Source organism: Phyllopteryx taeniolatus, chromosome 8 (genome assembly GCF_024500385.1).
Source record: "Phyllopteryx taeniolatus isolate TA_2022b chromosome 8, UOR_Ptae_1.2, whole genome shotgun sequence".
NCBI classification, from domain to species: Eukaryota; Metazoa; Chordata; class Actinopteri; order Syngnathiformes; family Syngnathidae; genus Phyllopteryx; species Phyllopteryx taeniolatus.
This window is the reverse complement of record NC_084509.1, coordinates 21,129,935-21,146,773: the sequence shown is the minus strand read 5'-3', so window position 1 is coordinate 21,146,773 and position 16,839 is coordinate 21,129,935. Positions and strand designations below refer to the sequence as shown.

Below are 16,839 nucleotides of genomic sequence, written 5' to 3'. Positions count from 1 at the left end.
ATAATTATGAAATAATTGCCTTTGATTGCAGGACATGGGTGGAACGGTGGGCGACTGGTTAGCATATCTGCCTCACAGTAGAGGACTGGGGTTCAAATCCCGGCGCCGCCTGTGTGGAGTTTGCATGTTCTCCCCGTGCCTGTGTGTGTTTTCTCCGGTTACTCCGGTTTCCTCCCACATTCCAAAAACAGGTTGTGTTTGTGTGGTAGGTTGATTGAAGACTCTAAATTGCCCATAGGTGTGAATGTGAGTGCGAATGGTTGTTTGTTTATAGGTGCCCTACAATTGGCTGGCGACTCGTTTAGGGTGTACACCGCCTCTCACCCCGAAGATAGCTGGGATAGGCCGCGACGCTAGTGAGGAAAAGCGGTACAGAAAATGGATGGATGGATGCAGGACATGGCATAAATCACTGGTCACGCTGGTGTGAACTTGGGAAGTGGGCATGTTAACATTACAAGTTTAGCCCAAATGACAAGGCTCTCAAGTTTTAACCCTTTAATCAGGCAAGAAATCAGATTTGTAATTGAAGAGACTGTTCTAAATGAACCGTGCACACCTGACTTTGATTCAATGAAAATATTCAATTGGTCCCAGTCAATTAGCAAAAGGAAAAAAATAAAAGTCTAATGAAATACAGTGGTACCTCAACTTACGAGCGCCCTCACTTGTGAGTTTTCCAAGATACACACCGTTGCTTGGCCAATTTTTTTACCTTGACTTGTGAGCAATGACTTACGAGTTACGAGTGAGCTTCAGTCTCTCCACAACTCCATTGAAGTAAAAAAATGTAGCAATTAAGGTGAAACTTCTTAATGAGACCTCAGTTTACCAACAAATTGGTTTGCAAATTTTTGGGACAAATATTGGTCAGGTTCATGAACTATGCTTCCTGACATGCAGAATGCTCATTTGTGCTTTCAGTCAAACAGCGTAAATGTCACGTATTTCAGGCATGTTTGTATTTGATAAGATAAGATATGAAGACGAAAGTAGTGTGGCTATACAAGTAGATAGTTGGATGACATGTTGGGTCTGTGTGCTGAGCTGTAAATAAAGTGAATTAAAAAAGAAATACAAAACTGCTTCTGGAGAATACCACACCGACCGCGCGGAACAAGTGGCCCGGCTGGAACAGTAATCCCTTCGGCTGGGCGGCGGTGCCACCTCCTCACGAGGCTTAAGCATATACAACCCCAATTCCAATGAAGTTGGGACGTTGTGTTAAACATAAATAAAAACAGAATACAATGGTTTGCAAAGCATATTCAACCTATATTTAATTGAATACACTACAAAGAAAAGATATTTCATGTTCAAACTGGTAAACCTTTATTATTTTAGCAAATAATCATTAACTTAGAATTTTATGGCTGCAACACGTTCCAAAAAAGCTGGGAGAGGTGGCAAAAAAGACTGAGAAAGTTGAGGAATGCTCATCAAACACCTGTTTGGAACATCCCACAGGTGAACAGGCTAATTGGGAACAGGTGGGTGCCATGATTGGGTATAAAAGGAGCTTCCCTGAATTGCTCAGTCATTCACAAGCAAAGATGGGGTGAGGTTCACCTCTTTGTGAACAAGTGCATGGGAAAATAGTCGAACAGTTTAAGGACAATGTTCCTCAACGTACAATTGCAAGGAATTTATAGATTGTTGTGGACTTGTGGAGAGTGCACTCGCAGCATGCTCCGCTGAACATCACCGAGGATGTCTCCTGGACCAGCAACACCTCATCACTGGCCAAGAAAGATCACCAGTGTCTCTACTTCCTGCGCAAACTGAGAAGAGCCAGAGCCCCGACCCCCATCGTGTGCTCTTTCTACAGAGGGACCATAGAGAGCATCCTGACCAACTGCATCACTGTGTGGTACGGAGCCTGCACCGCATCCTGCCGCAAGACTCTCCACCACATAGTGAGGGCAGCTGAGAAGATCAGTGGAACCGCTCTTCCCTCCCTGCAGGACATTTACAGCACCCGCCTCACCAGCAAAGACCTCCACAGAGCGGGGTCCGCGGGCCAGGACTAGCCGACTCAAAGACAGTTTTATTCATCAGGCTGTCAGGAATCTGAACTCTCTGCCCGCTCTGCACCCGCTCCCTCTTCTGTTCTCTGCCCACCTGTACTCTGACACCCAACAAACATGCGCGCGCACACACACACACACACACACACTCACACCAGAGTCAAGGTCGATGTAAATTCTTAATGTTCATGAACGATAAGGATTAACGTAACATTAATCATGTGTGTTTATGTTACCCGTAGTTCGCTGAATGTGTGTCTTATTAAACTCTCGCATTACAGATGTATGTTGCCCTTTTTTTTAATGAAACCCTGACTTTGGGTTGAGTGCTAAAGAGTGACATCCCAGTCAGTTCTGCTGTATGCTAATTGAAGATAAGAATTACCTGGCCTACTTCTTCTGCAAGCCTCCCATTTACCTTGTGTAACTCAACAGCACCACAATGAATAGAAATGTTGATTTGACACTGTTGTAAGTAAGTACTGTAAAAACCTTATAAAATGGCTAACGGTGCAGCATTCAGATGTCGATTTCAATATTTAAAAGAAAACAAAACGTATATAAGAAACTGGGCTGTGTTACTTTATTATGCTGGAAACATTCAGCTTGAGCACAAGTACTCAAAGTCGGTTGTCAGTACACAATTTTAATATGCTAATGTTAATTGTGTTTTATACTGGCATGACATTTAAGAAGAATGTTAAAAGGCAGGACACATCATCCGCTGTCATGCAATTCGATATAAACTACACATCTGTCATGTGTTGTCAATGTTAGAGTAACACAATGTATTCCATCCACCCATTGTCTGAACCGCTTTATCCTCACAAGGGTCGCGGGGGTGCAAGTGTCTATCCCAGCTATCTTCGGGCGAGAGGCGGGGTACACCCTGAACTGGTCGCCAGCCAATCGCAGGGCACAGAGAAACAAACAACCATTTGCGCTCACATTCACACCTATGGGCAATTTAGAGTCTTCAATCAACCTACCACACATGTTTTTTGGGATGTGGGAGGAAACCGGAGTGCCCGGAGAAAACCCACTCAGGCACGGGGAGAACATTCAAACTCCACACAGGCGGGGCCGGGATTTGTACCCCGGTCCTCAAAACTGTGAGGCAGATGTGTTAACCAGTCGCCCACCATGCCGCCACACAATGTATTGTTTTTCGGTTTTCATATAAAGTGGTTACACTTCTTAAAATTGCTGCCTGTACAGTTAAGAAAGATTTCACGATGGCCATAGTTTGACTTTGGAATGGATTAATTCAGTCTCTGAACAAATCGCCCGTTTCCACTGTATTACGACATTATGAAGCCATAATTCCTTTGTGAATGATCACTAGTAAACAGGTTCAATAACATATCCGCTTAAAGATGATGCCGCTTGTAAGAAATCCTTCGCGTGAGAGACTTCGTACTTCATTCAAACCTGCGAACAGGAACATGGCCCATAAATACTGATCCAAAATAGCAGAAAAGTGCAAATCCAATGGTAATTGAAAAGTGCAGCTACCCCTTCAGCCCTGGATCAGTGTCAGTCCTCCATCAGGGCCAGTCCAGTCCCTGTGCACTGCCCAGAACAAGACCAGATACACAGGGGATTTCAGCTGAATTCAATCCCACCTCTGGCCTCTGTGGCGGCAGCTTGAGCCGTGGCCAAACAAAGAGCCAAGCTTCACATTGAACGTGAGAACCCCCTCATCTCCTGACCTCTATTACCATATGAATGGGCCTGAAAATGGAACTAGCAGCAAAGGGTGACAGACAGGAATGGGAGAGTCGAGGCAGAAATGGCAAATTTTCAGATCACTCATTACTTTTCATGCCCACCTAAATTCAACTAAAACATATATTACAACCTACTTCTTTCTACTTTCTTTCAATCATCGCCAAGACATTTTTAGCACCATATTTAACCTGGGTAATCAGAAATGAGGTCAAAATCACAAACCAACTTTTTCTAGTATTTGGCATGTTATATTGGCTCTATGGTGCCTCAGTAAACGTGAAATAGGAATTAAAATCCTCCACACTTTCTTGAGTTCCAGAGAGGCCTGAAATCAGGTCATTTGAATTTCTCAAGCTTATCTACGCCACTAGCGAAGAGCTGCACCTTCCCTTTACGCTCCCGAGCCACACGTGTCCTCTCACAAGTGGGTCTTCTACTTGGAGGCAACCAATCAGAGGAAAGGGGGCGGTCTTAGCCAAATATGGACAAAGCTGATACAAAACTGGGTCAAACAGAAGTAGTTGTCAGAGGGGCTTTTCTGGACACTCGTATAAGAAAACCAAGGTGTTTTTTTAAATGAAATTGACAGTTTTATACTATGGAGGTCTAAACAGCCAAAATATGGGACTTTTAAATACAGTGTGTGATAGGTTTGCCTCAAACAGGCATTTTTTTCCTACCTAACCTGAGGTTTTTTTTTTTTTTTTTGGTTTACCAAGTCCTATGCCTTACATATTGAACGCTGAATTAATTGAATTCATCATTCAGTCATTATGAGAATGCAGCACTATGGGGGGCACAAGCCAGTGCAAACTGTAGGCCGGTCCCAAGACCGGATAAATGCAGAGGGTTGCATCAGGAAGGGCATCCGACTTAAAACTTTGTCAAACAAATATAAGCGTTCATCTAAAGAATTCCATACCGGATCGGTCGTGGCCGGGGTTAACAGCATCCGTCCCTGGCGGCTTTAACCTGCAGGGCGCCGGTGGAAATTCAGCTACTGTGGGTCGAAGACGAAGGAGAGGTGGAAAGTGGGTTCTTAGGCAGAAAGAGAAGAGGAAAGCAGAGAGCCTAGAATTGAATGTGGGGACTTTCAATGTTTGGACTATGACAGGAAAATCTCGGGAGTTGGTTAACATAATGATTAGGAAAAAGGTTGCTATATTGTGTGTACAGGAGAGCAAGTGGAAAAGCAGTAAGGCTAGAAGTTTAGGGGCAGGGTTTAAATTATTTTACCATGGTGTAGATGGGAAGTAGTGGAGTAGTGGTTATTTTAAAAGAAGAGTTACCTAAGAAGAGTTACCTAAGAATGTCTTGGAGGTGAATAGAGTATCAGATTGAGTGATGAGGGTGAAATTTTAAATTGAGGGTGTTATGTATAATGTCATTAGCGGCTATGCCCCACAGGTAGGATGGTGGTAGTCTTTGCTAAAAGGATGGAAATGGCTGTAGCGAACACTTTTTTCCAGAAGAGGCAGGTACATAGGGTGACCTACAAGAGCGGAGGTAGAGGCACGCAGGTGGATTACATCTTATGCAGACGATGTCATCTGAAAGAGGTTACTGACTGTAAGGTACTGGTAGGGGAGAGTGTGGCAAGACAGCATAGGATGGTGGTGTAGAAGCTCAAGAAGACAAAACCAGAGCAGCAAACCTGGTGGAAGCTGAGAAAGGAAGAGTGTTGTGCAGCTTTCTGGGAAGAGGTGAGACAGGCTCTCGGTGGACAGGAGGAGCTTCCAGAAGACTGGACCACTAGAGCCAAGGTGATCAGAGAGACAGGGCGGAGAGTACTTGGTGTATCTTCTGGTAGGAAAGGGAAGAAGGGGACTTGGTGGTGGAACCTCAAAGTACAGGAAATCATATAAGGACAGATGTTAGCTAAGAAGAAGTGGGACACTGAGAGGACTGAGGAGAGGAGAAAAAAATACTTTGAGATGCGATGTAGGGCAAAGGTAGAGGTGGCAAAGGCCAAATAAGGCATGTATGCCAGGTTGGACACTAAAAAAGGAGAAAAGGATCTATACAGGTTGGCCAGACAGAGGGATAAAGATGGGAAAGATGTGCAGTAGGTTAGGTTGATGAAGGAAAGAGAAATGTGTTAACTGGTGCCAATAGTGTGCTGGATAGATGGAAATAATACTTTGAGGAATTGATGAATGAGGAAAATGAGAAGGAAGAGTAGGTGAGGCAAGTGTGGTGGACCAGGAAGTGGCAATGATTAGTAAGGGGGAAGTTAGAAAGGCATTAAAGAGGATGGAAAATGGAAAGGAAGTTGGTCCTGATGACATACTTGTGGAGGTATGGAAGCATCCAGGAGAGATGGCTCTTGTCTTATGGGAAAGAGTAGTGAAGGCTAGACTCAGGACAGAAGTGAGTATTTACGAGCAACAATATGGTTTCATGCCTAGAAAGAGTACCACAGATGCATTTGCCTTGGTCAGAGGGAGCTAGATTGTGTCTTTGTGGATCTAGAGAAAGCCTATGACAGAGTACCAAGCGAGGAACTGTGTTACTGCATGTGGAGGTCTGGAGTGGCAGAGAAATATGTTAGAATAATACAGAACATGTACGAGGGCAGCAGAACAGCGGTGAAGTGTGCTGTAGGTGTGACAGACGAATTTAAGTTGGAGGTAGGACTGCATCAGGGATCAGCCCTGAGTCCCTTCCTGTTTGCAGTGGTGATGGATAGGCTGACAGATGAGGTTAGACTGAAATCCCTGTGAACCATGATGTTTGCAGATGACCTTGTGATCTGCAGTGAAAGCAGGGAGTAGGTGGAGGAACAGTTAGAAAGGTGGAAGCATGCACTGGAAAGGAGAGAAATGAAGATTAGCCAAAGTAAGACAGAATATATGTGCATGAATGAGAGAGGTGGAGGGGGAAGTGTGAGGCTACAGGGAGACGAGATAGCAAGGGTGGATGCCTTCAAATACTTGGGGTCAACCGTCCAGAGCAATAGTGAGTGTGGTAAGGAAGTGAAGAAACAGGTCCAAGCAGGTTGCAACGGGTGGAGGAAGGTGTCAGGTGTGTTATGTGACAGAAGAGTCTCTGCTAGGATGAAGGGCAAAGTTTATGAAACAGTGGTGAGGCCAGCCATGATGTACGGATTAGGGAGAGTGGCACTGAAGAGACATCAGGAAGCAGAGTTGGAGGTGGCGGAAATGAAGATGTTGAGGTTCGCTCTCGGAGTGACCAGGTTGGATAAAATTAGAAATTAGCTCATCAGAGGGAAAGCCAAGGTACTATGTTTTGGAGACAAAGTTAGAGAGAGCAGACTTCGATGGTTCGGACACATCCAGAGGAGAAATAGTGAGTATATTGGTAGAAGGATGATGAGGATGGAGCTGCCAGGCAAGAGAGCTAGAGGAAGACCAAAGAGAAGGTTGATGGATGTTGTGAGGGAAGACATGAGGGCAGTTGGTTTTAGAGAGGAGAATGCAGGACATGACATTGGCCTGCACAACAGCATCAGGCAAGCATGTGCACGTAATTCTATGAGCAGTGTCTTCTTATTTGTATGAACTATACAGCACTCGGCGGCACGGTGGACGACTGGTTAGAGCGTCAGCCTCACAGTTCTGAGGACCCGGGTTCAATCCCCGGCCCCGCCTGTGTGGAGTTTGCATGTTCTCCCCGTGCCTGCGTGGGTTTTCTCCGGGCACTCCGGTTTCCTCCCACATCCCAAAAACATGCCTGAATTGGAGACTCTAAATTGCCCGTAGGCATGACTGTGAGTGCAAATGGTTGTTTGTTCCTATGTGCCCTGCGATTGGCTGGCAACCAGTTCAGGGTGTACCCCGCCTCCTGCCCGATGACAGCTGGGATAGGCTCCAGCACGCCCGCGACCCTAGTGAGGAGAAGCGGCTCAGAAAATGGATGGATGGATATACAGCACTCAGTATTGGGGGTGGGGGGATATGACAGGCAGACAGTTTCAAAGGATCAACATGGCTACTTATGCCTTCACTCGTGCATTTTAAGTACGAGGAACTGTTACTGCTAATTTTGGAAGCTCTGTTTGTTGTCGATTGAATGAAGAACTCGCGGTTTTGTCAGCGCAAATCTGACTGCAAAAAGTGAATCATTTTATGTGGCCGGCGAAAGCAAATCATTTGCATCAACTTCCATGATGCTTGCGAAAATCTGTACCATAATTTCACATAGGAATACATAAGAAATAATAAAGTTGAGGTATTGCAAGCATTTTGTTTTGTTTTGTTACTAAACCTTTTTTTACAGTCATGTGAACGAACAATAGTTGAACAAACTATTATCCTTGACTTCTGATTTGAAAACTTACCGTATTTTCACGACGATAAGGCGCACCGTATTAAAAGGTGCAGTCTCAGTTACGGGGTCTATTTCTGTATTTAACATACATAAGGCACACCGTATTATTGGGAGCAGGCATGGTAAAACATACGCTAGCTTAAAACATACGGTAGCATGCATGCACGCTAAAACAATGTTTTTAAAAAGGTAGCGGGAGCAAAACTGAGTTCGGTTGTACTTTATTGAAGTATTTAACAATGTACTCACGTTATTTTTTTTATCAATCCTCATCCAAAAATCCATCAAAGTCCTCATCTTCTGTATCCGAAATGAACAGCTGGGCAAGTTCTCAATCAAACACGCCAGGTTCCCTCTTGTCATTGTCGGAGTCAGTCTCGTCGCCGTGCGGCTGCTCAGAAATTATGCCGGCTTTTACGAAAGCTCGAATAACGGTGCAAGCAGACATTTTAGCCCAAGCATCCACAATCCATTCACAAATGGATGCCATGGGTTCGTTGATCTTTAATTCTCTCGCGGTAATGACATTTCTCTAGGGTATCTGACAAAAAGACCAAATAAAAAAATATATATATTAAATCAATATATATGGACATGAACAGATTCTGACACACAGAAAGATGACAATTAAGGTAAGGTAGGTATATATAGTTTTTGTGACATTTTATTTTTGAGAAAAAATGAAAAAGAAAAAGTGCCCAAAATCAAATAAACACCCTTATACGGTTTCACGGTCTTAACAGCCCTCTGAGGGAAACTGTACCAACAATGTGGCCCACTACAAAAATGAGTTTGACACACCCGGGTTAGAACATCCGCCTCACAGTTCATAGGTCGTGGGCTCAAATCCGGACTCCAGGCTTCCTGTGTGGAGATTGTATGTTTTCCCTGTGCGTGTGTTTTCTCCGGGTATTCTGGTTTCCTCCTATATTCCAAAAACACGCAGAGTAGGTTAATTGAAGACTGAATGTGAGTGTGAATGGTTGTCTATATGTGCCCTGCGATTGGCTGGCAATCACGTCAGAGTCAGCCGGGATAGGCTCCAGCACACCCACAACCCTAGTGAGGATAAGCGGTACAGGGAATGGATGGATGTTTTAAGCCCCAGTATTATTTTCTCTTTTTGTCGCTCCATTCTGTTTCCGTATGATTGGTGATTGGTGAAGTTCAATTATAGCAAAATGAATTCAGCAAAACACACACTGAAAGACGGTGACTGATGGCAACATAATGCCTCACTTTCCTTAGATATGTTAGAGTAACTGTCATTCGTGAATAGCAACAACATAACATTACATGACGTAACTTTATTTCAAAACAGAAGTACCAGTAGTGGTGGTCAGGTGTTACTTTTAAACTTCCAGGACAGATGTGATGTAGAGGACAAGAGATGTGAGTAAAGGGGTCCAGAAGAGAGCAGGTGTAAGGAGGAACAAGTTATGGGTCGGGTGTGGAGGTGCTCGGGTTTATGATTATTCTCAGAAAAATGAGACACAATCAGTCAAGCAAATCCAAGTGAAGTCCAGCCACACCTATACGACTCTGCCACATCCATACAATGTTTTGGCAAAGACACTTTATGACAAAAGACAAACACAATTTTCTGTGATTTGTTGTTGGGATTTAAACAACATTTTATTATCTAAATAATCATCCCTGGTTCATAAAAAAAATGTATATATTCTTCTTATTATATCATATGTGAATATACATTTTAAAAAATGTGTTGAAAATTACCATTAAAATTACCGCACATGACTGGTCTAACTCAAATGAAACCAAAGTTAAAGTAACTTACGATACAAAAATTACAATGATCACTGATGAGAGCAAACAAAGCCTGTATTAATTTTTGTTGGGAATTTCAGAGAGATCATATTTAAGGGAATAGGGAAGCAAGCAGAACCACCAAAATAGACCTCAGCAAGTGTCATGTAATAATAATAATAATTGTAATAAAAGTTGGGAACGCCAGAGGGACAGAGCATGAATACCTGATCTCTCTCCTTACCTCTCTATCTCTCTTACTTTGGTTGAGGTCACCCCAGAGAACTTTACATCACTGCTGACGTCTGTACAACTAGTAAACCAAACACACTCATGACAGTTTATACATAGTATGGACTCTGACCTTTGCAACGGCTCCATCATACAGCTTCACATCAGTGCATCCTCTAGTCCGCGCTGATGCCCTCCCACACTGTCAAGTGCCATCTCCAAAACACCCACACTATCTTGTGTGAGAGAATAATCCAGAGCAGTCATTAAAATAAAGCACAGAGCTGGAGGTGAGAGAGATACATAACTATGTAAATCACTTTCATCACTGTAATACATGACTATATCTCCATATACTGCAACAAAAATCCTCTTTATCTTAACCCCTAGAGCACACTTTTAAATCTAAAACCTTGAGTCCCACAGTCAGTGGTGCTGTTTCTCACATCTCAATCACTTTTGCCTGTGTTGAAAAAAAATAACTCACTTGAAGCTTTGTGTGGCTCCTCCAGATGAAATACAAAGACAGCCTCTCCATCATCTAGCAAACCATAAGCTTTCCGTTTATGTACTCCCACTCATTAAATGCTGTAACTCTGCAGAGAGCAGAGAAAAACAGTGATTGACTTCTGCCAGATGAATAAAAACCCCTTGAGGTTGCCGTTTTGAATGTGTGCCATGTTGAACAGGCTGGAACTGGGGATCCAAGACAACACAGAGGGAAATAAAAGTCTATAGACAGAGCTCCAGGCCAGGAGACCCACTGTGGATAATGTACCCTGGTTGTAGTTTCATTGTAATGAGAAGATAGAGCCATGATGATGACCTGTCACGACCACAGGGAGGCAGGCTGTGGCAAAGGGACAAAATCTGAAAGGGAGGGCAGTGGGAAATCATGGCACAACACTTGATATCTCCATTCAGAAGTTGCACTTGGGAACCTGGTCACACTGAATACAGCCCAATTATTTCAATGCAACCACAATGTTGGAAAGGGAAATACCACAGAAAGGGGACATAAGAAAAAAAAAAGAGGGGGGGGGCCTGACATTCAGGCTGGCAGGCCGAGGGAGGTAAAAGTTTCACAGCCCTTTCAGAAAACATGGCCGCCTGCTGCGTGATGGATCATGGAGCCTTGGATTGGCTCTCACTGGTGGGACCCAGGGAAGAATGCTTGGGAAACATGTCTACCAGAAAGAGAGGAGTAAACCTGGGTTTTAAATAAATTATATCCTACTGGTTCTAATGTAGCCAGCACCAACGTAGACATGCACAATCAAACAGATGCCTCTGACAGCTCCAAAAATAAATTGTCTTTCATTTTGAAGACATACCAGGAATGTAATTCCACACTAAGCTCAATAATGATCCTAATAATTAATCTTCTTCTTTTTTTTTTTTTTTTTTTTTTTTTTAAGAAAAGAAAATTAGATCTCACAACAGTGCACCTGACAAAGTGAGAAGTGACGCTTATGAAAAGATGAACTCAAGTTTAAATGCCCATCCACCCATTTGTCATACCACCTGGAGCCTATCCGAGCTGACTTAGGGCAGACAGATCATTACTCAATCACAGATCTGACACACAGCGCCAGACAACCATTCACACTCACACCTGGACAACTGGCTCTTTCCACGTAGCGCCGTGACATCATATCCGCGGATAGTACAGTTGACTCTCTTCCGGTTTGGCAAACTATCACAGCCCTTTGTTCCTAGTCTGGAGTAAACAGCGCAAGTTAGAGTCTTATAAAAACATCTATTTTTTTGTTTGTTTGTTTTTCATTCTAAAAGAAACACAAACAGTACCACAAACATTTTTATATTCCAACGTGCACAATGTCACGGTGTTTTAAGCAACCATTGATTGTCAAGCGATGCTTAACTCACTCTTGATTTACGTGTATTGCTTTGTCTAAGACCCTGCCTTCCTGGACACAGCAGTCTATGAAAATATGAAATTAAAAGGAGACATATACTTGTTACAGAAAGAAATCCAGGAACTAGAAATGAACTCTACATTTGCCTTGCTAAGATTCACCAGACCCAATGGGGACATTCCCTTTCTGTAAAAGTACGATGGGAAAAAGCAACTCATAATGTTAAGCAGAAACATCAAAGACAATGTATGTCGTTGATGGTGAGTCTCCACAAGTCCTGTAAACACATGTAGAATAACACAATTTTTCAAAACTGGATTATTATTTATAAGCATTATTTCGGCAAGGCGGGAGATTATGTGCAGTTCTCTAGGGCAGCGGACTTTACAGACCGGTTTCACGTGAAGACATATTTTTACAGACCAGCATAGACATGAAAACAAATGATTAAATATCCAGCTCAGCATTACGCTGAATATATTCTTTGTAATTAGATGGAGCCCTGCGGCATCCACCTCCTCAGCGTGCCGCTGTGCAGTAAGACCAAGACGTCCACAACGCCTGCCGCCTCGCCACCGCCCCTTGCACACTCAGCCGCCATCACCGCCCCGCTAGTTGCACCGTTTGCTAGTGAGTTTGTCACGCGCCACACACTCGAACTTCTATGTTTCAGTCTCTGCATACTGCACTTCCACTCCTCTAAACCGCAAGCATAAAATGGTTGCACAAATCCATCTACTATGTCCTGCGCTGTTTTATTCACCCCCAGATTAATCAATCCAAGGCCATTTGAGCTGGCTCATACTCTGTACTGCAAAAGTGTAATGCCTTTTTGTGTTTATTATTATTATTATTCATTTTTAAATGATGCCTTGCGTTATATTTTTTTGCATTATAATTTTTCATGGTGATAGTCTTACGTGTGTGTGGAAGGACGTCCATGCGTCCACAAAAATGTATCCACTCCCCAACAAAGCTTAAAGACCCTGTAAAGCAATCACAAAATGTCTTTTCAATTTAACACACCACAGAGAAGAGTGTTGTTAACACGACCAAATTTGAAAGATTTAAATAAATTGGCAATTATATAAAATAACGCTTCCAAATTGTGAAAAATAAAGCCCGCCCTTGAGCTGCAGGACCGTTTGGGCGTGTTCGCTGAATGCTGGCAATCAAGTACATGTCTGTGGCTCTGTGCAGCTCACACAGCCACAAGCTCACTGTCGTTGTGTCTATTGAACAGCTAACATTCCTTGATGTGTCGTTGATATTTATTCACAGTTACAGTTGTTGGATTTTTGGCTAATTTTGGCTTGAATCGATTTCAAGCTACTGAATCGTTTCGGAGCGTATCGTTTGAAATGAACCAATATCATCGTTGAATTGAATCGTCAACCACGACTCGTGATACGAATTGAATCGTTGCCAAAACCCCGAGAGAAGATGCATTTTTACGGGTTGTAGGCATAACTTGATTGGTAGAAATAAACCAAGTTATTATCGATAACGAAAGTGGCAATTGTGCCAAATAGCCACTGAAGGCGCTCGGTACTTATATAGTGGGAGAAGACGGACTCATGTCAGAAGCCCAAGTGCGTACACGGGCCTCGGTCCCTGAGATGGTGAAAAAGAGTTTAACGATATATATATCTCAAAAATTCAGGACAAAATTGTGCTCAGTCTTTGCACGTTTCCATCACTTATCTTCAAACATATTTAATGTATTTTGAAACAAAATATGAAAATGATTTTACAGGTAAGACCAAATGAAAAAAAGAAAACTGGCACTGGCTTGTGCAGATAATCCATTAGATCAGTAATTCCCAACCATGGTATCGTGGCAACTTAGTGTGCTGTGAAAAATTACTACGGGTGCCACGGAAAATCATCCAATTTCACCTAATTTGGCCAAAAACTATGATTTATTAAGTCCATAAGCCAGAGAGAGAATAGCGAAGGCAGCAGCTGTTCAATCTGCCTGCACAATACACTTAACAAAATGGATGGAGTGTATCTCATTTGTCCTAGAAGTAAAGCTTTAGACCCCTAACTCACTGGCCTAGAGACTAGTATGGGACCTGATGGTGACTCGAGTCTCTCCTGGTTGCAGAGACGTCTCCTGGACACAAGCCGGGTCGGCAAGGAGTCGCGGTGAAATCGGACGTGTTCGATTTCATTGGAGACCTCTTGGTGACTCCTTTATATGCTCACTACAGGAAAAAAACCTTTACGGAGCTTAATGTCACAAAACTCTGAGTAATCGTCAAATATCAGAACGATCGCCCCAATATTTTGAATTTTATGAAGTTTAAAGCATTGTTCTGATTAGAGGGCTGTTACGGAACGCGCACACACAGCACACACACATAAACACACATAATATACAGGGTGGGGGAGGGTCAGCCGCAATAAGTGTGAGGGAGAACGATGATGAAAGCAACAGCAAACCTTCCTGACACTAAAAAGTGAGGTATCATTAATGGTGTGTCACGAAGTCACTGAAGTACAAATTTGGGTGAAAAGGATTCACACCTTGTTACAGTGTATTTGCTGAACAGGTCAGGTAATCAATGCTGTGGTGTGTGCACCAGTACGACATCTGCATCAGAAATTGTTGGACAATACCACTCGGACAAACTACATGGATGTGACATCAAATGTAATGTACTAAATGTGCTCTACAGCCATAAGAACATAAACACAAAACACCAAACCCTGGCCTTCTGTAATAAGCGCTAACCGCAGAAGTAGGAATCTAGCCTACCTGACATTATTGTTTGGCCTTGGCAGAGGTCTGCTACAAAGACCTTTTATACGATCCTGCCTTAACTGTTTGTTTCCCTTTCGGTAGTTTGGCCCACTTCCAAATCCAAGGAATAATAAACCTGCCAACAATGAGTCCCCAGGAGGCCAATGCTGTCACCTAGTTGTCAGTTGCAAGGGATGCTGGGAAAGCCACTGAGACTAAATTTTGAAGGGTGCCTCTCACAGAGGACAACCAAAGTTCGGGTGAGCTGTTAGGTCAACGTAGAGACCTCAATAACAAAAGTCTACCTTTGTGATAATGCAGTCCCCAGCTAATCTATGCTAAACCATCAGAGACATTAATACGGTACACTCACAATGACTTAACCAAATATGAATGGATTTAGGAGATTTAGGATTAGGACTGAAGTGTCATTAACTCGAAGTGCATTATTAATAATATCCATTTAACATACAGTAAATATATAATACTATTAACTTCATAGGAATATTGTTGAAATGTAATATATTTCGAATTAACATCAAGTAATTACAACCAAATGACGAACACAGTTATACAGCCTAAACTATATTATGGTAACGACACAAGACAACATTACCAAACTCTTATCTGAAAAGGCAAAATGTTGTAATCCCCAACGTGATCACCCAGTGAACTGCACATCTGAGTTTTTCCCGCATCACATCCACGTGGTTCAAATTTGGTGAGTTTGTCCTCTCTGAACACGTGTATGCATGCAAACACAATGGTTTTAGCATGCTGTGGACTGGGAGAACACAGAGTAGAGTCTATTATTCTGTCTGTTGTATAATATTCAGCATGTATTTGCACTACCAGTGGGAAAGGAGTTCACAAGGATTACAAGCAGGTCATGGATATGAGTGATTGTTTGTTATTTCCTTGGTACTGACCTGGAAAGCAGAGCAAAGACAGCGCCGGTAAGACCCTCATCTTGCTTCATTTCTCAGATTTCAAACTCCAGGTCCCTCCTGACAGCCTCTTGTAGTTGGTCTGAGGTAAAAGCCAGTGGTAAAAGGGGGCGTGAGGGGGAGGGGGGAAAAAACGTGCCTAAGGTCAAGTCTCTGATGCCCCCCGCCTTCTCCTTTATCCTTCTCCTTTTCCTTTCTTTACTTTTTTTTATTGCTATGTTTTCCACTAGGTAAGTTGCACATCCTCTCGCTAAGCCATAGTACACAACTCTCCACGCACTACGGGAGAAAATTTAAATAACAGGGACAGCGCAACAGAGGGAGGAGGGGACAGTTTAAGGGAGGGAAGGTAGAGAGTGAGGGAAAGGAGAGAGAGTGAGCGGCAACAAAAGTATACACAGCCTCCCTTCAAATTTAGAGGCTGGATTTCTGGCTGCAAGACGAGCTCTACTGGGCATGCTCACAACTGAGAGACACACTGTGTAATGAACATTCACTTCCTTTCCTGTTCTAGCCTTCCTTGTTTGCATGATCAAGGCGCTGTCTCTATCCGCTCTCCGCTCTCCCTCGTCTCTGCCCTGTAGCACCAGGAATACTCAGACCAGTGCTAACAATCATATATTGCAATGAGGAAACACTGCTTTGCATAAAGAAAAATAACATACCTGACATATAAACACACAGACACGCCACGACCAACCAATTACTCATATTGTTGGTTTACAGTATACAGTACATGTCAAACCCATTGAAATAAGTTGCATGCAATTGGTTTGTCTAGACTGTCATGTAATATTGCACCCAAATGTCAAAGCAACCACACTAGATGCATTTCATTAATAAATGCACTACGTCAGTTTGTGTAGGTTGACAAAATGATCACCATATCAAGTGTGAAGGCTGTTTGCCAGGGTTCATGATGGCACTTTTGAGAACCTTTTGAGCCTGAGCAGCTGTAGTACAAGTCAGTGGTCCCCAACCACCAGGCTGCTGATCAGTTCTGGTCAATGGGCCATTTGATACCGGGCCACACAGGGAGACTGAATTTAAGCCCACAAGCTAGAAAGCCCACAAGCTAGAAAAAATAAGTAAGAAAAAGAAGTTTCTTCAAAAAGAGGAAAATGCCAAATGATAACGAAAGGAGATAAAAGAGTCTACAACTTCCAAGAAAAAGAAAATTCAGAGACAATATCAGCAGTCCAATTTAAAATACATGA

The 16,839-nt window shown here is 43.0% G+C and overlaps 1 long non-coding RNA gene across 1 annotated transcript; it reads right to left on the bottom strand.

The window, feature by feature from the left end:
- Positions 1 to 223: 223 nt before the first annotated feature.
- Positions 224 to 15,911, bottom strand: LOC133481753 (uncharacterized). Its single transcript, XR_009789596.1, has 3 exons — positions 15,605 to 15,911; positions 11,662 to 11,766; positions 224 to 8,973 (listed from the first exon to the last, which is right to left on the bottom strand). It is a non-coding gene; the product is annotated as an uncharacterized LOC133481753 (long non-coding RNA).
- Between the last annotated feature and the right edge of the window lie 928 nt (positions 15,912 to 16,839).